Source organism: Coregonus lavaretus (genome assembly GCF_964263955.1).
Source record: "Coregonus lavaretus genome assembly, chromosome: 8".
In the NCBI taxonomy this organism is placed as follows: domain Eukaryota; kingdom Metazoa; phylum Chordata; class Actinopteri; order Salmoniformes; family Salmonidae; genus Coregonus; species Coregonus lavaretus.
Window position 1 is genome coordinate 7,997,056 of NC_139995.1, and position 22,384 is coordinate 8,019,439.

General features: G+C 43.5%; 1 protein-coding gene across 2 annotated transcripts in view; it reads right to left on the reverse strand.

Moving 5' to 3' along the window:
• Positions 1 to 22,384, reverse strand: part of LOC311133922 (rho guanine nucleotide exchange factor 3-like) — a 117,824-nt gene that overhangs the window by 16,803 nt on the left and 78,637 nt on the right. The gene's annotated exons all lie outside the window — the stretch shown is intronic.

Below are 22,384 nucleotides of genomic sequence, written 5' to 3' on the forward strand. Positions count from 1 at the left end.
GGAGCCAGTTTAGGTGAACCAGCAGTACTGACCAGATCTGAGACCAGGAGGATGATATTCATCCTTATCGCACCTAGTCATCTCTCTCTCTCCCTCTATCCACCCCCCCTCCCCCCTCCCCCTTCACGATCACGGAGCCTCAGCCTTCCTGACCAGCTGTTGCACCGTCAACCAGGGGAACCCATGTCCCATCTACACACATCCAAAAACTCATATGGTCTTCTCCTCTCCTCTGTGCCACTCAAGGTTACAGTACATAGAGTCAGTCAGACAGACAAGGTTTCCTGTAATCAGAACACATCTGAGATCTGTATGTTTCCCTTTTTCTATGATTCCCCATCCCCTCTTCCTTCCTTCCTTCCTTCCTTCCCTCGTTCTCCCCTCTGCAGGTTTCTTAGGCTTCACCGTCTCAGCGGACAAAAATCCTGTTCTGTTCTTTTGACCTTACAGCAGGGAAAAGAGGTTTAGAATGCCCTTCGTTTCCTTCTGCAGCACTCAATCAGGATAACATTAGGAGAAGAGATCCAACCTCCAGTTGCTGCAGTCAGTCAGAATCATCAGGGGGAAAAACAGACTGACAGGAAAATATCTGCAACCTGCAAAACCCCTTGGCAGCAGCATTATCACTCTATTCTCCCATCCTCCATTTCCCCTTCTCCTGCGCTCTCCTTGTCGGTGCCTTTCCATAGGCACCCTGTGATGTCACTGCAGCTATTTGATCAGTATTCTGGGAACACAGTCTTTTCAGACTGGGTACCCCCTCGTCACAATTCACACACGCCTGCTTCACATGTTTACACACACACACACACACATACACGATAGGTCGGATTATGCAGCAAAAAAGCAGGGCCATTGTGCCTCATGCAAGATACAGGTAACTGTAATAAAGGAAAATACATATATTTCTGAAGTAAGTATATATATATATATATATATATATATATATATATATATATATATATATATATATATATATATATATATATATATATATATATATATATATATATATATATATATATATATATATATATATATGTGTGTGTGGCAGATCAGGGGGTTGGGTCAAGACGTTTACACAGATCAGACACGGACAGAGTACGATTAGCTCGGTTTCAATGGTGTTTATTAATAAAATAATCAAAATTAAAGGTTAGGTCTCCCCCATGAGACCCTCTCCAGGATAACGTCTCCAACTACACGGAAGTTACCTTACTTCCCCCCCAGTCCTCCCCCATGTGATGCCCTTCTGGCAGCTTTATGGACCTTGCACAGCTGGTGAGCAATCCGCCCTTAATTACTCACCAGCTCCCAATCAGCCCCAATTAGTCCTGTCCGGGGAGCCCGTCGAGACCTGGCACGTCCAGCAGATGGAGCCACTACCTCGTGATGTATACTCCATCTGTTACGTGGCCTCCTCCCGTAGAGGAGTTCAAACGGGGAAAACCCAGTGGAGGATTGGGGTACTTCTCGGATTGAGAATATTAGGTGGGGTAGCAGCTGGTCCCAGTTCTTCCCGTCCTGCTCGATGACCTTCCGCAGCATCTGTTTGAGCGTTTTGTTAAAGCGCTCGACGAGCCCATCCGTCTGCGGGTGAAAAATGGAGGTCCGGATCTGCTTGATCTGCATGAGGGCACACAACTCTTTCATGAGGCGGGACATAAACTCTGTACCTTGGTCTGTCAGGATCTCGTTTGGGATGCCCACCCGGCTAAAGAGGTGGAACAGCTCCCGGGCGATTCCCTTGGATACCGCCGCCCTTAGGGGAATGGCCTCGGGATACCGGGTGGTATAGTCTACTATTACCAAGATGTACCTGTGTCCTCATGCAGTCTTTACCAGGGGTCCCACTATGTCCATGGCGATGCATTCAAAGGGAACCCCGATGATCGGCAGGGGGACCAGAGGGTTTCGGAAGTGTGCTTTCGGGGCGGTGAGTTGACACTCCGGGCAGCTGCGACAGTAGTCTTCCACGGCCCTCCTCATCCCGGGCCACTGGACCGGGCGGCGACCCGTTCCCGGGTCTTCTCCATTCCCAGGTGCTTCCCCACAGGTGTGGTTCCTGAGTTAATTAAGCAATTAATATCCCATCATGCTTATGGTCATGTATAAAAATGCTGGGCAGGCCATTATTTTGGCTACCATGGCTATGGCCCCATAGGTCGACAATGCCCCCATCCACAGGGCACGAGTGGTCACTGAATGTTGATGAGCATGAAAACAATGTAAACCATATTCCATGGCTGTTTCAGTCACCAGATCTCAACGCAATTGAACACTTATGGGAGATTCTGGAGTGGTGCCTGAGATGGCGTTTTCCACCAGCATCAACAAAACAGATGGAATATCTGGTGGAACAATGGTGTCGCATCCCTCCAATAGAGTTCCAAACACTTGTAGAATCTATGCCAAGGTGCATTGAAGCTGTTCTGGCTCGTGGTGGCCCAAACCCCTATTAAGACACTTTGTTGGTATTTCCTTTATCTTATTTTGGCAGTTACTTGTACATAGATTCTCTATCTATTCCTTATATTCTCTCAACTGGAGATTAGTGAGTGACACAGTACAAATCAGACTGTACAAATGGTGTCAATTTGAACAGTATCTATCATCTACTCAAAACGGGATCCATTCCCAGTTTAATCAAAGCCTACTTGCTTACTTAGGGGAATAGGGTGCCATTTGGGATTCGGCCTATATGCACTATGTAGGGAATAGGACTTGTCAGCAGAGATGAAGTACCGTGAACTCATGTTGTTTCAAGTCTTCTTATGCAATCCAACCTCCATAATCTGCAGACTATCTGATATTAGCTATAAATCAAATCAAATTTTATTTGTCACATACACGTGTTTAGCAGATGTTATTGCGGGTGTAGCGAAATGCTTGTGCTTCTAGCTCCGACAGTGCAGTAATATCTAACAAGTAATTTCTAACAATTTCACAACATATACCCAACACACACAAATCTAAGTAAGGAATGGAATTTAAGAATATATACATATATGGACAAGCAATGACAGAGCGGCATGGACTAAGATACAGTAGAATATTATAGAATACAGTATATACATATGAGATGAGTAGCGCAAGATACAGTTGAAGTCGGAAGTTTACATACACCTTAGCCAAATACATTTAAACTCAGTGTTTCACAATTCCTGATTTAATCCTAGTAAAGACTGTCTTAGGTCAGTTAGGATCACCACTTTATTTTAAGAATGTGAAATGTCAGAATAATAGTAGAGAGAATGATTTATTTCAGCTTTTATTTCTTTCATCACATTCCCAGTGGGTCAGAAGCATACATACACTCAATTAGTATTTGGTAGTATTGCCTTTAAATTGTTTAACTTGGGTCAAACGTTTTGGGTTCCACAAGCTTCCCACAATAAGTTGGGTGAATTTTGCCCCATTCCTCCTGACAGAGCCTGTGTAACTGAGTCAGGTTTGTAGGCCTCCTTGCTCGCACACGCTTTTTCAGTTCTGCCCACAAATTTTCTACAGGATTGAGGTCAGGGCATTGAGATGGCCACTCCAATACCTTGACTTCGTTCTCCTTAAGCCATTTTGCCACAACTTTGGAAGTATGCTAGGGGTCATTGGCCTCGTCGGTGGCACTATGTTATCCTCAAAGCGGGCGAAGAAGGTGTTTAAGCTTGTCTGGAAGCGAGACGGTGTCCTTTTGTAGTCCGTGATTGTCTGTAGACCCTGCCACATACGTCTCGTGTCTGAGCAGTTGAAAACGACTTCACTTTGTCTCTATACTGATGTTTTGCCAGTTTAATTGCCTTGCGGAGTGAATAGCTACACTGTTTGTATTCTGCCATATTCCCAGTCACCATGCCATGGTTAAATGCGGTGGTTCGCGCTATCAGTTTTGCGCGAATGCTATCCACGGTTTCTGGTTAGGGTAGGTTTTAATAGTCACAGTGGGCACAATATCACCTCCTGATAAACTCAGTCACCGTTTCAGTGTTTTCGTCTAAATTATTAGGCTACCCAGAACATATCCCAGTCCACATGATCAAAACAATCTTGAAGCGTGGATTCCAATTGGTCAGACCAGTGTTGAATAGTCCTTAGCAAGGGTACTTCCTGTTTTAGTTTCTGCCTATAGGAAGGGAGGAGCAAAATGGAGTTGTGGTAAGATTTGCAGAAAGGAGGGCGGCGGAGGGCCTTATAACCATCCTGGAAGTTCGAATAGCAATGGTAGAGGATTTTGCAGTCCGAGTACAACAGTCAATATGTTGATAGAACTTCGGCAGCCTAGTCCTCAAATTTGCTTTGTTAAAATCCCCGGCTACAATAAATGTAGCCTCAGGATATGTGGTTTCCAGTGTGCATAAAGTCCAGTGAAGTGCTTTGAGGGCCGTCGTGGTACCGGCTTGAGGGGGGATATACACGGTCGTGACTATAACCGAATAAAATTCTCTTGGGAGATTAATTCAGTCGGCATTTGATTGTGAGGTATTCTCAGTCGGGTAGCAAAAGGACTCGAGTTCCTGTATGTTACTACAATTACACCATGAGTCGTTAATCATGAAACGCACACCTCCGCCCTTCTGCTTCCCGGAGAGATATTTATTTCTGTCTGCGCGATGAACTGAGAACCCATCTGGCTGGACCGATTGACGGAATATCTCCAGAGAGCCATGTTTCCATGAAACAAAGTATGTTACAGGCCTTGATGTCTCTCTGGAAAGAAATCCTTGCCCTGAGCTCGTCGACCTTGTTATCCAAAGACTGAACATTAGCGAGTAGTATACTTGGAAGCGGTGGGTGGTGTGCGCGCCTCCTAAGTCGAACCAGCAGGCCGCTCCGAGTGCCTCTCCTCCGCCGGCGATGTTTTGGGTCAGCCGCTGGAATCAGTTCAATTGCCCTGGGGAGAGCAAACAAAGGATTTGCTTTGGGAAAGTCGTATTCCTGGTCGTAATGCTGGTGAGTTACCGCTGCTCTGACATCCAATAGTTTTTCCCGGCTGTATGTAATGATACAAAACACTTTGAGCTAATAATGTAAAAAATAATACATTAAAAACAAAATACCAACGTCAGCACAATAACTATTCGTCGGGAGCTTCATGAAATGGGTTTCCATGGCCGAGCAGCCGCACACAAGCTTAAGATCCCCATGCGCAACGCCAAGCGTTGGCTGGAGTGGCGTAAAGCTTGCTGCCATTGGACTCTGGAGCAGTGGAAATGCATTCTCTGGAGTGATGAATCATGCTTCACCATCTGGCAGTCCGAAGGACGAATCTGGGTTTGGTGGATGCCAGGAGAACACTACCTGCCCAACTGCATAGTGCCAACTGTCAAGTTTGGTGGAGGAGGAATAATGGTCTAGGGCTGTTTTTCATGGTTCGGGTTAGGCCCATAAGTTCCAGTGAAGGGAAATCATAATGCTACAGCATACAATGACTTTGTAGACGATTCTGTGCTTCCAACTTTGTGGCAACAGTTTGGGGAAGGCCCTTTCCTGTTTCAGCATGACAATGCCCCCAAGCAAAAAGCGAGGTCCATACAGAAATGGTTTGTTGAGATCGGTGTGGAAGAACTTGACTGGCCTGCACAAAGCCCTGACCTCAACCCCATAGAACAACTTTGGGATGAATTGGAACACCGTCTGCGAGCCAGGCCTAATGACCCAACATCAGTGCTCGACCTCACGAATGCTCGTGGCTGAATGGAAGCAAGTCCCCGCAGCAATGTTCCAACATCTAGTGGAAAGCTTTCCCAGAAGAGTGGAGGCTGTTATGGCATTAAAGGGGGGGGACCAACTCCATATTAATGCCCATGATTTTAGAATGAGATGTTCGACGAGCAGGTGTCCACATACTTTTGGTCCCGTAGGGTAGATAGATAGGCGAGGCTCTAGTGATATGTTTAGAGATAGCAGACTATAGGATATGTAACATCATTCGTTATCTGTCTACCACTCCATGAACTGATTAGATACAGTAAAGTATAGCTATTTTTCAAACTTTGTCTTCCTTTGCGCGTTTAACCTCAAACACTTTGGTGAATGTCTTTCATATATCATGTTTTTTCATGTCTATTTTTTTATTTTCCATGAAATAAACTTCCCCTTTACAGATGCACAAACACATTCTGACACATGGTTTTGATATTAAACAACCAGATGTACAAACAAACCTAATATAATAATCTAGGTCTCTCATACAGTATGAAGTCAATCATGACAATGTCATAATAATATCCTGTAACACCAGAGGACTTATTATTAAAACTGTGTGTTATGTTCCCACGGGACGGAAATAACCACATCCTAACATGAGAGGATTATTGCACTACAGTCCTTCACACACGCAAACAGAGGGCAGATATGGGCCGTGGCGGCATTCAATATGTCCTGATATTATGTTGGTCTGAACATGCCTCCAAGCTGCCTGCCATGGATTGGAATTAGCAAATCAATGCACATGGTGGTGTTACATATTCGGTAATTACATGGTAGGACAATAGATTTTCAACATTGCAAAACCCTTGACTGTGTATTAGTATCATGTGATGGCGCAGATATTTAGTGAAAATGAATCACACTGCAATGAAGTCGAAGTGTTAGCAGCGACTTCCTTTTAAAAAACGACTAGTCAGTCACACACACACACACTCAACAAAAAGGCAGCCCTCAAATCCCATTTTCCATCATTGTCACAAAGCAGATCTCACAACAGAAAATATCTAACTCAGTTATCCTCCCATCCACCCAATTATCTGTGGTTTAACATGCTGACCACGTCGCTCGCGTTACGTGCGCAAGCCTTTCAAAAATAAATGTACACATACATCTTATTCAATCATTTCATCCAAACTGCTCAACGCGTATGCTTGGCTAGGCACTAAAATAGAACTTGGTTATATTTTTGACGATTGACGCACTGCAAGTCTCGCCTCTCCCATCTCCACATTGGTTTTTAGGAGCATATACCCACGTGGGTGATCGAAAGCTGAACTGAGGCCCACACTGCAGTCCAGTTGGTGGTGGTAATGCACCTTAAAGTTGCTTGCCAACCACCATATAAAGTCCACAGAAGAAGAAGACGACGACTGAAGGAGGAGAGATTACTAGAAACAGTTTCCCCTTTTATCTGTGGATTAATTGTCGGAGTGGAGAAAACACTATTTTGTGTGACTCAAAATGGGTCAAAATTCTACAAAGATCCAGGGGAAAAAAAAGGACCTTGTGCATTTCAGGTAATATAACAACCCAATGTTTATATCCCAGGACAAATTAGCTAGCAACAGCAAGCTAGCCAGCTAATTGTCCATTCATGTGTAATGTGTTTCGACATGTCCACAAATTAATATAGTTGGTTCAGAGTTCGTTTTGATATTTCAACCTGCGTGTCCTGATCACATCTGGTGTGGATGGACAAAATCAACATGCACGTCATGGCGTCAGCTGGTTGAGAGAATGCCAAGAATGTGCAAAGCTGTCATCAAGGCAAAGGGTGGCTACTTTGAAGAATCTAAAATCTAAAATATATTTTGATTTGTTTAACACTTTTTTGGTTACTACATGATTCCATATGTGTTATTTCATAGTTTTGATGTCTTCACTATTATTCTATAATGTAGAAAATAGTAAAAAATACAGAAATATTCTTGAATGAGTAGGTGTGTCCAAATTTTTGACTGGTACTGTACATGGTAGTACTGTTTTTTAGATAGAACGATGAGAAGAGTGTTTATAAACAAATCTGTGAATAGTCCTGGAGTGTCTTTTTCAAATGAAAGGGCCCCAAAATATACCAACTTCATCCAGTCTCCAAAAAAGTGGATTGGCAGTATAGGCACATTTGTCTCATTTTAATATTTTGTTACATTACTTCAGAAAAGTTGTAATACAATTTTTATTTTATTTGTGTCTACATTGAACTGGTAAAGGTACATACATACAGTGCATTTGGAAAGTATTCAGACCACTTTACTTTTTTCCACATTTTGTTACTTTACAGCCTTATTCTAAAATGGATTAAATACTTATTTTTTTCTCAATCTACACAGAATACCCCATAATGACAAAGCGAAAACAGGTTTTTAGAAACGTTTGCAAATGTATTACAAATTAAAAACAGAAATACCTCATTTACTTAAGTATTCAGACCCTTTGCTATGAGATTCGAAATTGAGCTCAGGTGCATCCTGTTTCCATTGATCATCCTTGAGATGTTTCTACAACTTGATTGGAGTCCACCTGTGGTAAATTCAATTTATTGGACATGGTTTGTAAAGGTACACACCTGTCTATATAAACTCAGCAAAAAAGGAAACGTCCTCTCACTGTCAACTGTGTTTATTTTCAGCAAACTTAACATGTGTAAATATTTGTATGAACATAACTGAGACATAAGCTGAACAAGTTCCACAAAACATGTGACTAACAGAAATTGAATAATGTGTCCCTGAACAAAGGGGGGGGGGTAACAGTCAGTATCTGGTGTGGCCACCAGCTGCATTAAGTACTGCAGTACATCTCCTCATGAACTGCACCAGATTTGCCAGTTCTTGCTATGAGATGTTACCCCACTCTTCCACCAAGGCACCTGCCAGTTCCCGGACATTTCTGGGGGGAATGGCCCTAGCCCTCACCCAGACGTGAGAGTCGGGCTCTTCGCTGGCCATGGCAGAACACTGACATTCCTGTCTTGCAGGAAATCACGCACAGAACGAGCAGTATGGCTGGTGGCATTGTCATGCTGGAGGGTCATGTCAGGATGAGCCTGCAGGAAGGGTACCGCATGAGGGAGGAGGATGTCTTCCCTGTAACGCACAGCGTTGAGATTGCCTGCAATGACAACAAGCTCAGTCCGATGATGCTGTGACACACCGCCCCAGACCATGACGGACCCTCCACCTCCAAAATCGATCCCGTTCCAGAGTACAGGCCTTGGTGTAATGCTCATTCCTTCGACGATAAACGTGAATCCGACCATCATCCCTGGTGAGACAAAACCGCAACTCATTAGTGAAGAGCACTTTTTGCCAGTCCTGTCTGGTCCAGCGATGGTGGGTTTGTGCCCATAGGCGACGTTGTTGCCGGTGATGTCTGGTGAGGACCTGCCTTACAACAGGCCTACAAGCCCTCAGTCCAGCCTCTCTCAGCCTATTGCGGACAGTCTGAGCACTGATGGAGGGATTGTGCGTTCCTGGTGTAACTTGGATAGTTGTTGTTGCCATCCTGTACCTGTCCCGCAGGTGTGATGTTCGGATGTACTGATCCTGTGCAGGTGTTGTTACACGTGGTCTGCCACTGCGAGGACGACCAGCTGTCTGCCCTGTCTCCCTGTAGCGCTGTCTTAGGTGTCTCACAGTACGGACATTGCAATATATTGCCCTGGCCACATCTGCAGTCCTCATGCCTCCTTGCAGCATGCCTAAGGCACGTTCACACAGATGTGCAGGGACCCTGGGCATCTTTCTTTTGGTGTTTTTCAGAGTCAGTAGAAAGGCCTCTTTAGTGTCCTAAGTTTTCATAACTGTGACCTTAATTGCCTACCATCTGTAAGCGGTTTGTGTCTTAACGACCGTTCCACAGGTGCATGTTCATCAATTGTTTATGGTTAATTGAATAAGCATGTGAAACCCTTTACAATGAAGACCTGTGAAGTTATTTGGATTGTTACGAATTATCTTTGAAAGACAGGATCCTGAAAAAGGGACGTTTCTTTTTTTGCTGGTTTACTAGTCAGGATCGAGGGAAAGACGAATGGAGCAAAGTACAGAGAAGTCCTTGATGAAAACCTACTCCAGAGCACGCAGGACCTCAGACTGGTGCGAAGGTTCACCCAGCGACGCTCCCCATCCAACCTGACAGAAACGTTAATAAAATACAACGACCGACTGTATCCTTGAGATTCAATTGGCACATGCGCATTCGCGCTGAGTTGCCATTTTAGAGCAACAGCAATGAGCAAACAGTTGGTGGTTTTATTTGATTAAGTATGGATTTCTGCAAACAAAGGCACGCAACTACAGAGGACCCCTGGGAAACACTAACCAACACTTTGGTTCCTACCCTGTCATGTCAAACACTTGATTCAAAGTGCCCACTATTATATCCTAACTATAGAATTAGAATAATCATTCTATTTCCATGATTCCAATAGTTCACCCAAGTGTTTTGATCTCAATCGCAAGTCAAATCACAATTGCTTTTTTTGGTAAAAAATAATGGCTAGATATTTTGCCCATATGGTGCAGCCTAGCCTCGTCGCGAACCAGGCTTCCATAAAATCAAAAGCCTGGGAAGTTCATGGCAGAAAAATAGCTAAATAGGGGTGGGAACCTGATGTAAATCAGTGATGCCTTGCAACACGTTAAAACAATCAAAAATGTACTGCTTGGGTGGAGCTCCAATAGTGGTGACTAGATTAGTTTTCCAGGTGCAAAGGTGCGTGAGAATGGCCAGGAAATCACAGATTAAAACCCCATCAAAATATGTTGTCGATTTTGTGTATAAAGCACACTTCTGCCAAAACAAAATGCAGTTTTTCCTCCAGGTTCTCTTCCATTTTCAGCAATTCTTTAAACACGGAACAACGCTGCAAAATGTGTCCTTCCCGGTCTGAAAACAGAGACAAACTTAACACGCAGCACCAACGGACACGTGGGGGAGGGTTCTTGAAATATAACATCCAATTAAAATCTTGTCGCTGGGAGCCAGCGGACCATTCAAACCGTTTTACAGAGTTTTAAGTGAGGCATGACTGCGACGTGATATTGGAGGTATGGCAACGCGAGGCTGAGGCAAACTCTGTCATATCCAGGAGTGTCATGCACTCCACCCCTCCTTCCACCTGACTGCACCTGTCCATAGCCTGTAATACATTACATAGATGGAAGGGACTTCATCACCCACTGGAGACCACCAAGTGCTAACAGTCAGTATCTGGATAACATGTGTGAAATGCTTGATAATGTATGCAACAGAGAGGTATATATTTTTTTTACTTAGGGTTACCTAAATATTGACTGGCTTTCATCAAGCTGCCCACTCAAGAAAAAGCTTCAAACTGTAACCAGTGCCTGCAACCTGGTTCAGGTTATCAGTCAGTGGAGAAGGTGGAAACACACTGCCTGCCCTCCAGGACACCTACAGCACCCGATCTCACAGGAAGGCCAAAAAGATCATCAAGGACATCAACCACACGAGCCACGGCCTGTTCACCCCACTATCATCCAGAAGGCGAGGTCAGTACAGGTACCTCAAAGCTGGGACAGAGAGACTGAAAAACTGCTTCTATCTCAAGGCCATCAGACTGTTAAATAGCCATCACTAGCCGGCTACCACCCGGTTACTCAACCCTGCACCTTAGAGGCTGCTGCCCTATATACATAGAATCACTGGACACTTTAATAATGGAACACTAGTCACTTTAATAATGTTTACATACTGCTTTACTCATCTCATATGTATATACTGTATTATATTCTACTTTATTTAAGTCAATGCCACTGACAATGCTCGTCCAAATATTTATACATTTCTTAATTCCATTTTTACTTTTAGATTTGTGTATTGTTGTGAATTGTTAGATACTACTGCACTGTTGGAGCTAGGAACACAAGCATTTCAATACACCAGCATTAACATCTGTTAAATGTTATGGTAGGGGTCAAGGTTAGGGTTGGGACGTCCCAAGGATGCTGGATAGCACTAACCTAGCACCAACGGGCATGTGGGGGAAGGGTTCATGAAATGTAACATCTAATCAAAATCTTGCGGACCATTTAAAACGTTTTTGTATTACAAAATTCTCCAGACCTCCAAGGGAGGCATGACAACGAGGTGATTTTGGAGGCATGACGACGAGGTGATTTTGGAGGTATGGCAACGCAAGACTATGTGAAGCCCTACATGGCAGTGTGGAAATGATCTCATTTGAGAAATGCAGAAATGTATGAAAATGCTGAATTTTTTTGGGGGGGTTTAAGTTTGATTGAACAGTATAAAACAATCAGAATGGAGAAAGACCCATTGAAATAACATACAATGTATGTGTTGCCACCCTAGGGTCCTGCACTACTCATAAAGCAAATTAAGAACTTGTATTATTTAAAAACATAAAATACCATCATTGTTCGCATGACAAGGAGCGGCAAGGATATAATGGCGCCGGAGGAGATGGCTGCCGTTTTACAGGCTCCTAACCAATTGTGCTATTGTGTGTGTTTTTTCGTATTATTTGTAACTGATTTTGTACATAATGTTTCTGCCACCGTCTCATGACCAAAAAGAGCTTCTGGCTATCAGGACAGCGTTTACTCACCTCGTGCTGGACGACGATTTTTTCTTTAACGAGTCGGACGCGAACGATATACTTCAGACACCCGACAAGGCCCAAATCCCCGTAATTCGCATGAAGATGAGACAGAGATATCTGGGACGTATGTCGGGGTGCCTTGTAAGGATCCGACAGCGAGTGGGTAATCTGCCTCCACCATCAGTCCTATTAGCCAACGTACAATCATTGGATAATAAAATGGATGAGCTCCGATCAAGAATATTCTACCCGCGGGACATTAAAAACTGTAATATCTTATGTTTCACAGAGTCGTGGCTTAACGACGACATGGATAACATACAGCTGGCGGGGTTTTCGGTGCATCGGCAAGATAGAACAGCTGCTTCCGGTTAGACAAGGGGTGGTTGTCTGTGTATATTTGTAAATAACAGCTGGTGCACAAAATCTAATATTAAGGAAGTCTCCAGGTTTTGCTCACCTGAGGTAGAGTATCTCATGATAAGCTGTAGACCACACTATTTACCAAGAGAGTTTATCTATATTTTTCGTAGCTGTCTATTTACCACCACAAACCGATGCTGGCACTAAGACTGCACTCAACAAGCTGTATAAGGCCATAAGCAAACAGGAAAATGCTCATCCAGAGGCGGCGCTCCTAGTGGCCGGAGACTTTAATGCAGGGAAACTTAAATTTGTTCTACCTAATTTCTACCAGCATGTTAAATGTGCAACCAGAGAAAAAATTTAAACAAAATAAACACTCTAGACCACGTTTACTCCACACACAGATACGCATACAAAGCTCTCCCTCCATTTGGCAAATCTGACCATAATTCTTGCCTCCTGATTCCTGCATACAAGCAAAAACTACAACAGGAAGTACCAGTGACTCGCTCAATACAGAAGTGGTCAGATGACGCAGATGCTAAGCTACAGGAATGTTTTGCTAGCACAGACTGGAATACGTTCTGGGATTCTTCGAATGGCATTGAGGAGTACACCACATCAGTCACTAGCTTCATCAATAAGTGCATCGATGATGTCGTCCCCACAAGACCGTACGTACATACCCCAACCAGAAGCCAACAACCGCACTGAGCTAAAAGGTAGAGCTGCCGCTTTCAAGGAGCGGGACTCTAACCCGGACGCTTATAAGAAATCCCGCTATGCCCTCCGACGAACTATCAAACAGGCAAAGCGTCATACAGGACTAAGATTGAATCGTACTACACCGGCTCCGACACTCATCGGGTGCGGCAGGGCTTGCAAACTATTACGGATTACAAAAGGGAAGCACAGCTGCAAGCTGCCCAGTGATACGAGCCTACCAGACGACCTAAATTACTTCTATGCTCGCTCCGAAGCAAGCAACACTGAAGCATCAGCTGTTCCGGACGACGGTGATCACGATCTCCGTCTGTGAGTAAACCCTTAAACAGGTCAACATTCACAAGGCCGTAGAGCCAGATGGATTATCAGGACGTGTACTCCGAGCATGCACTGACCAACTGGCAAGAGTCTTCACTGACATTTTCAACCTGTCCCTGACTGAGTCTGTAAGACCAACATGTTTCAAGCAGACCACCATAGTCCCTGTGCCCAAGAACACTATGGTAACCTGCCTAAATGACTACCGACACGTATCACTCACGTCTGTAGCCATGAAGTGCTTTGAAAGGCAGGTAATGGCTCACATCAACACCATTATCCCAGAAACCCTAGACCCACTCCAATTTGCATACCGTCCCAACAGATCCACAGCTGATGCAATCTCTATTGCACTCTACACTGCCCTTTCCCACCTGGACAAAAGGAACACCTACATGAGAATGCTATTCATTGACTACAGCTCAGCGTTCAACACCATAGTGCCCTCAAAGCTCATCACTAAGCTAAGGGCCCTGGGACTAAACACCTCCCTCTGCAACTGGATCCTGGACTTCCTGAAGGGCCGCCCCCAGGTGGTAAGGGTAGGTAACAACACATCTGCCACATTGATCCTCAACACGGGGGCCCCTCAGGGGTGCGTGCTCAGTCCCCTCCTGTAATCCCTGTTCACCCATGACTGCATGGCCAAGCAAGACTCCAACACCATCATTAAGTTTGGCGATGACACAACAGTGGTAGGCCTGATCACCGACAATGATGAGACAGCCTATAGGGAGGAAGTCAGAGACCTGGCCGTGTGGTGCCAGGATAACAACCTCTCCCTCAACATGACCAAGACAAAGGAGATTATTGTGGACTAGAGGAAAAGGTGGACCGAGCACGTTCCCATTCTCATCAACAGGGCTGTAGTGGAGCAGGTTGTGAGCTTCAAGTTCTTTGGTGTCCACATCACCAACAAACTATCATGGTCCAAACACACCAAGACAGTCGTGAAGAGGGTACGACAAAGCCTATTCCCCCTCAGGAGACTGAAAAGATTTGGCATGGGTCCTCAGATCCTCAAAAACTTCTACAGCTGCACCATCGAGAGCATTCTGCCTGGTTGGACACCACCTGGTATGGCAACTGCTCGACCTCCAAGCACAAGGCACTACAGAGTGTAGTGCGTACGGCCCAGTACATCACTGGGGCCAAGTTTCCTGCCATCCAGGACCTCTATACCGGGCGTTGTCAGAGGAAGCCCCTAAAAATTGCCAAAGACTCAAGCCACCCTAGTCATGGACTGTTCTCTCTGCTACCGCACAGCAAGCGGTACCGGAGCACCAAGTCTAGGTCCAAAAGGCTTCTTAACAGCTTCTACCCCCAAGCCATAAAACTCCTGAACAGGTAATCAAATGGTTACCCGGACTATTTACATTGTCCCCACACTCCCTCTTTTTACGCAGCTACTCTCTGTTTATTATCTACGCATAGTCACTTTACCTCTACCCACATGTACATATTACCTCAATTACCTCCACTAACTTGTGCCCCCGCACATTGGCTCTGTACCAGTACCCCCTGTATATAGCCTCGCTACAGTTATTTTACTGCTACTCTTTAATTATGTTATTTTTCTATTTTTACTTATCTATTTTTTACTTAACACTTATTTTTCTTAAAACTGCATTGTTGGTTAAGGGCTTGTAAGTAAGCATTTCACTGTATTCTGTGCATGTGACAACATTTGATTTGATTTACTTTCAAAAATGAAACAACTATTGTGATATAATATTTTGGCCATATCACCAAGCCCTACAACCAAAATAAAATAATTCCACTGGAAATGTAGCTTATATCAGTTATGATGATTTAGTTAACACATTCATTTGCAGACAATTACTTAGCCAAATTATGCCTACATCGAGGCATCATTTTTTATTAAATACCACATTGGAAATAATAGTGATATGGAATGCAGCAACGTTTAACAGACAATATAAATATCATTATAAAACAAAGCACGTTGCGTATGTTTATTTGGTTAAGATGACTTCCAAATAATACAAAATTACTCTCCCTACTCCATCTTTCCCATTCAGACATTTCTTCAATAAAGTACAATATGCTACAGCAGCCTGTAGGAACATACAGTGGCTTGCGAAAGTATTCACCCCCCTTGGCATTTTTCCTATTTTGTTGCCTTACAACCTGGAATTAAAATGGATTTTTGGGGGTTTTGTATGATTTGATTTACACAACATGCCTACCACTTTGAAGATGCAACATAAAATAAAATTGTGAAACAAACAAGATATGAGAAGAAAAAAATTAGCTTGCATAAAAGTCTATACTCTGTAGAGCCAACTTTTGCAGCAATTACAGCTGCAAGTCTCTTGGGGTATGTCTCAATAAGCTGGGCACATCTAGCCACTGGGATTTTTGCCCATTCTTCAAGGTAAAACTGCTCCAGCTCCTTCAAGTTGGATGGGTTCCGCTGGTGTACAGCAATCTTTAAGCCATACCTCAGATTCTCAATTGGATTGAGGTCTGGGATTTGACTAGGCCATTCCAAAACATTTAAATATTTCCTCTTAAACCACTCGAGTGTTGCTTTAGCAGTATGCTTAGGGTCATTGTCCTGCTGGAAGGTGAACCTCCGTCCCAGTCTCAAAACTCTGGAAGACTGAAACAGAATTTTCCCTGTATTTAGCGCCATACATAATTCCTTCAATTCTGACCAGTTTCCCAGTCCCTGCCGATGAAGAACATCCCCACAGCATTATGCTGCCACCACCATGCTTCACTGTGGGGATGGTGTTCTCAGGGTGATGAGAGGTGTTGGGTTTGCGCCAGACATAGCGTTTTCCTTGATGGCCAAAAAGCTCAATTTTTGTCTCATCTGACCAGAGTACCTTCTTCCATATGTTTGGGGAGTCTCCCACATGCTTTTTGGCGAACACCAAACATGTTTGCTTATTTTTTTCTTTAAGCAATGGCTTTTTTTCAGGCCACGCTTCCGCAAAGGCCAGTTCTGTGGAGTGTACGGCTTAAAGTGGTCCTTTGGACAGATACTCCAATCTCCGCTGTGGAGCTTTGCAGCTCCTTCAGGGTTATCTTTGGTCTATTTGTTGCCTCTGATTAATGCCCTCCTTGCCTGGTCCTTGAGTTTTGGTGGACGGCCCTCTCTTGGCAGGTTTGTTGTGGTGCCATATTCTTTCCATTTTTTAATAATGAATTTAAATGGTGCTCTGTGGGATGTTCAAAGTTTCTGATATTTTTTATAACCAAACCCTGATCTGTACTTTTCCACAACTTTGTCCCTGACCTGTTTGGAGAGCTCCTTGGTCTTCATGGTGCCGCTTGCTTGGTGGTGCCCCTTGCTTAGTGGTGTTGCAGACTCTGGGGCCTTTCAGAACAGGTGTATATATACTGAGATCATGTGACACTTAAATAAAGTCCACCTGTGTGCAATCTAACTAATTATGTGACTTCTGAAGGTAATTGGTTGCACCAGATCTTATTTAGGGGCTTCATAGCAAAAGGGGTGAATACATATGCACGCACCACTTTTCCATTATTTATTTTTTTGAATGTTTTGAAACAAGTTATTTTTTTCATTTCACTTCACCAATTTGGACTATTTTGTGTATGTCCATTACATGAAATGCAAATAAAAATCAATTTAAAACACAGGTTATAATGCAACAAAATAGGAAAAACGCCAAGGGGGATGAATACTTTTTTACAAGGCGCTGTATTAAGGTTCACTAATGAGTGTAATCACGTTGTTCTACAAATACATTTGAGATAAATAATTTCCGCTATGCACACAACATAGGAAATGTTACTCTTCACTACCAGCCCAAACACCATAAAAAATATATATATTTGTGCAACTTTAAATAACTTGATTAAAATACAATATAATTTGATTCAAAATACAACACAATCACGATTTAGGTTCAAATGTGTAGCCTACAGTTCAGGAATATTTCCTTTTACCCTCTTGATAAGAAATGGTCATGTTTTATTAAGACAAGTAAATCATTAAATGGATAATATAAATTGTAATGAAATACTTTATTTCAGTTGTACAGAATGATAAATGATAAAATCACCCTTAATCTGCTCAAATTTGATTTGCATTATCTTGGCCAGGTCGCAGTTGTAAATGAGAACTTGTTCTCAACTGGCTTACCTGGTTAAATAAAGGTGAACATTTTTTAAAAATAAAAATGCCAGATTTAAATGTTCCGATGATAACATCCACCAGAGGGCGAAATCATCTTGTTGCAATCAGCACTAAAAGATCAAACTTGACATTAACGTTAGCGAGCGGTAAATCGGTGGCAGATGATGGTTTCAACTGAAAACAGCTGTGTGCGGTTGATTTTAGCTTGTATTGATGGTTTAATGAGAGATTAGATGGCAATAATATAGTGCCCATCAGTGGTTGCAATTTGCCCTGCATGAGTCCCATGTCAAATTCTGCTGACACCGGGCTCCACAGTAGCTTCTTCCTATTATAATGAGCAATAGGAAACCTCAGGTGTTGTGGGGGGGCCCCCGTCCCAACATTGCCACAGGGGTGTTCTCTGTACTGTTAGAAAGGCCAGGGTATTAGTAGTCACTTTCCTTTCTGTGAAAAGCATGACTGCTCTTCTCAGTGCAGTAACAGTAGACCTGAGGACAGTACAAAGCCTTGGGGGCAGACAGCTTGGATTAGTACTGCAAGTCACTGCACTGATTCACTCCATAACAGTCAGACACTCTTTTATACCAGAAACAAAGACTTCAGAGTCAGAGCTTCGTATCTCCAACAGCAGCATTCACCATATAATAACAGTAGTTATCTGCAGTGTAGAAGTGGAATTCGCACATTCTGTTCTCTCATAGCATTCACAGACATGGTGCTGCATATTGTAGCAGCCAGGCAAAGGAATAATGGTGACTCCTGATTACTATACATGGATTAGTGCAAACTTTGTTTAAGTGCACCAGAGTAGAGTTTCAGTCCCAATTTAACTGCATTATTTTTAATTGTCCAGCCTTTGCTGCTATGCTTGCAGACGTGCAGAATATGCTGTGACCCTAATCAAAAAGTATTTCATAACTCCAAATAACAAAGACATAGCTAGGTTGTTCATTTAAACATGTTTTTTATTTTGTGGCACTGCATGGATCACCGGTGCGGTTGAATGCAGCATTGCTGTATGGTGCACTCAAAATGTCTTGTAGTTGAGTAGCCAGCCTAGCCTATTGCTCAAATGTTTCAAGTTTCAATGTCACATGCACAAATACAGTGTTTAGTCCCAGGGTCCTTAGCTTAGTGATGAGCTTTGAGGGCACTATGGTGTTGAACCCAACAATGCAATAATCAATAACAACGTAATACTAGAAAAACTAAACACACGAGAAATATGAAGAAATATGAAGAACACAATAAGTAAGCATACTATATACAGGACCAGTTCCAATACCATATTTATAATGTGTAGGATTACTGGAGTGATGGAGGTAGATATGTATAGGGGTAAGGTGACTATGCAACAGGATATACAATAAACAGAGTAGCAGCAGCTTGTATGTGAGTGGGTGTGCGTGTGTAGAGTCAGTATAAACGTATGTGCATATTATGTGAGAGTGAGCAGATGGAGTGAGTGTATGTGTGAGTGTGTAGGGCCCTGTGAGTGTGCATTGAGATATATTTAGTTAGCTATTTATCAGTCTTATTGCTTGGGGATAGAGCCGGTTGGTGCCAGACTTGATGTATCGGTACCGCTTGCCGTGCGGAAGCAGAGAGAATAGTCTATGGCTTGGGTAGTTGGAGTCTTTAACAATTTTCCGGGCCTTTCTACCACATTGCCTGATATAGAGGTCCTGGATGGCAGCGCTAGCAAAGCAGTCCTGTGGCATAATGTTGCTGTAATAGGCCTACATGTTTCTCCTTTGCATGGTGTTTTTTGCAGGTTTTATTTTTGGGTTATTCCTTGTCAAGCTTTAAAAACCGAAGCCAGACTGCAACATTTTAGCAGCCTAGCTAGGACTGTGGCATGTGTCTGTACACTTTCCTGCGCGCTGCAAATGGGACACACGAAAGCAGCGCAATTGACATTGAATTCAGCAATGTGCGCACATCAGGCTGTAATTTCATAAAGTAGATGACTCAACTGTTGACTCATTTATACTCGCAGTCACTTGTGTGTCCTATTGTCCTTTAGTAGTAATTTATACACGCGTGTGAATCTTTGATCTATGTATGGGTGGTCGTCTGTAGCTCAATTGGTAGAACATGGCGCTTGTAACGCCAGGGTAGTGGGTTCGATCCCCGGGACCACCCATACGTAAAAATGTATGCACGCATGACTGTATGTCGCTTTGGATAAAAGCTTCTGCTAAATGGCATATTATTATTATTATTGATCTTATAACTTTTTGACAACCAAGATGACATTTTACTCCATAAATTTTCCGTGACACCCAAACATACTCGTTACATTTTTAATGCTTAGCAGGACAGGAAAAAGGTCCAATTCACACACTTATCAAGAGAACACCCCTGGTCATCCCTACTGCATCTGATCTGGCGACTCAGTAAACACAAACGCTTCATTTGTAAATGATGTCTGAGTGTTGGCGTGTGCTCCTGGCTATCCGTAAATAAACAAACACAAATTGTGCCGACTTATTTTTATTAGTGGGTAGATCAGCTTTAATATTGCAGACAGATTGTGACTTCCAATGTAATTGTCTACATCACTTCCAATCCCCCATATGTTTTTTTCCTCACACCAAAAAAAGTGTTAAACAAATCAAAATATATTTTATATTTCTTCAAATAGCTTCCCTTTGCCTTGATGACAGCTTTGTACACTCTTGGCATTCTCTCAACCAGCTTCATGAGGTAGTAACCTGGAATGCATTTCAATTAACAGGTGTGCCTTCTTAAAAGTTAATTTGTGGAATTTCTTTCCTTCTTAATGCGTTTGAGCCAATCAGTTGTGTTGTGACAAGGTGTGTGTGGGGGGTGGGGGGGGTATTCAGAAGATAGCCCTATTTGGTAAAAGACCAAGTCCATATAGGGGGATAAGTTCATTAGAGTTACCAGTCTCAGAAATTGCAGCCCAAATAAGTGCTTCAGAGTTCAAGTCACAGACACACCTCAACATCAACTGTTCAGAGGGGACTGTGTGAATCAGGCCTTCATGGTCGAATTGCTGCAAAGAAACCACTACTAAAGGACACCAATAAGAAGAAGACACCTGCTTGGGCCAAGAAACACGAGCAATGGACATTAGACCGGTGGAAATTTGTCTTTTGGTCTGGAGTCCAAATTTGAGATTTTTGGTTCCAACCGCTGTCTCTTTGTGAGACGCGGCTTGGGTGAACGGAGGATCTCTGCATGTGTAGTTCCCACCATAAAGCATGGAGGAGGAGGTGTTATGGTGTGGGGGTGCTATGCTGGTGACACTGTCTGCGATTTATTTAGAATTCAAGGCACACTTAACCAGCATGGCTACCACAGCATTCTGCAGCGATCCGCCATCCCATCTTGTTTGGGCTTAGTGGGACTATCATTTGTTTTTCAACAGGACAATGACCCAACACACCTCCAGGCTGTGTAAGGGCTATTTTACCAAGAAAGAGAGTGATTGAGTGCTGCATCAGATGACCTGGCTTCCACAATCCCCCGACCTCAACCCAATTGAGATGGTTTGGGATGAGTTGGACCGCAGAGTGAAGGAAAAGCAGCCAACAAGTGCTCAGCATATGTGGGAACTCCTTCAAGACTGTTGGAAAAGCATTCCAGGTGAAGCTGGTTGAGAGAATGCCAAGAGTGTGCAAAGCTGTCAAAGGCTATTTGAAGAATCTCAAATCTAAAATATATTTTGATTTGTTTAACACTTTTTTGGTTACTACATGATTCCATAGCGTCCAACTGCTCTTAAACACTAGTAAAACTAAATGCATGCTCTTCAACCGAACGCTGCTTGCACCCGCCCACCCGACTAGAATCACTACTCTCGGCGGGTCTGACCTAGAGTATGTGGACAACTACAAATACCTAGGTGTCTGGTTAGACTATAAACTCTCCTTCCAGACTCACATTAAGCATCTCCAATCAAAAGTTAGATCTAGAATCGGCTTCCTATTTCGCAACAAAGCCTCCTTCACTCATGCTGCCAAACATACCCTCGTAAAACTACCCTCGATCCTACCGATCCTTGACTTCGGCGATGTCATTTACAAAATAGCCTCCAACACTCTACTCAGCAAATTGGATGTAGTCTATCACAGTGCCATCCGTTTTGTCACCAAAGCCCCATATACTACCCACCATTGTGACCTGTACGCTCTCGTTGGCTGGCCCTCACTACATATTCGTCACCAAACCCACTGGCTCCAGGTCATCTATAAATCACTGCTAAGCAAATCCCCGCCTTATCTTAGCTCACTGGTCACCATAGCAACACCCACCGTAGTCTGCGCTCCAGCAGGTATATCTCACTGGTCACCCCCAAAGCCAACACCTCCTTTGGCCGCCATTCCTTCCAGTTCTCTGCTGCCAATGACTGGAACGAACTGCAAAAATCTCTGAAGCTGGAGACTCATCTCCCTCACTAACTTTAGGTATCAGTTGTCAGAGCAGCTTACCGATCACTGCACCTGTACACAGCCTTTCTGAAATTAGCCCACCCAACTACCTCATCCCCATATTGTTATTTATTTTGCTAATTT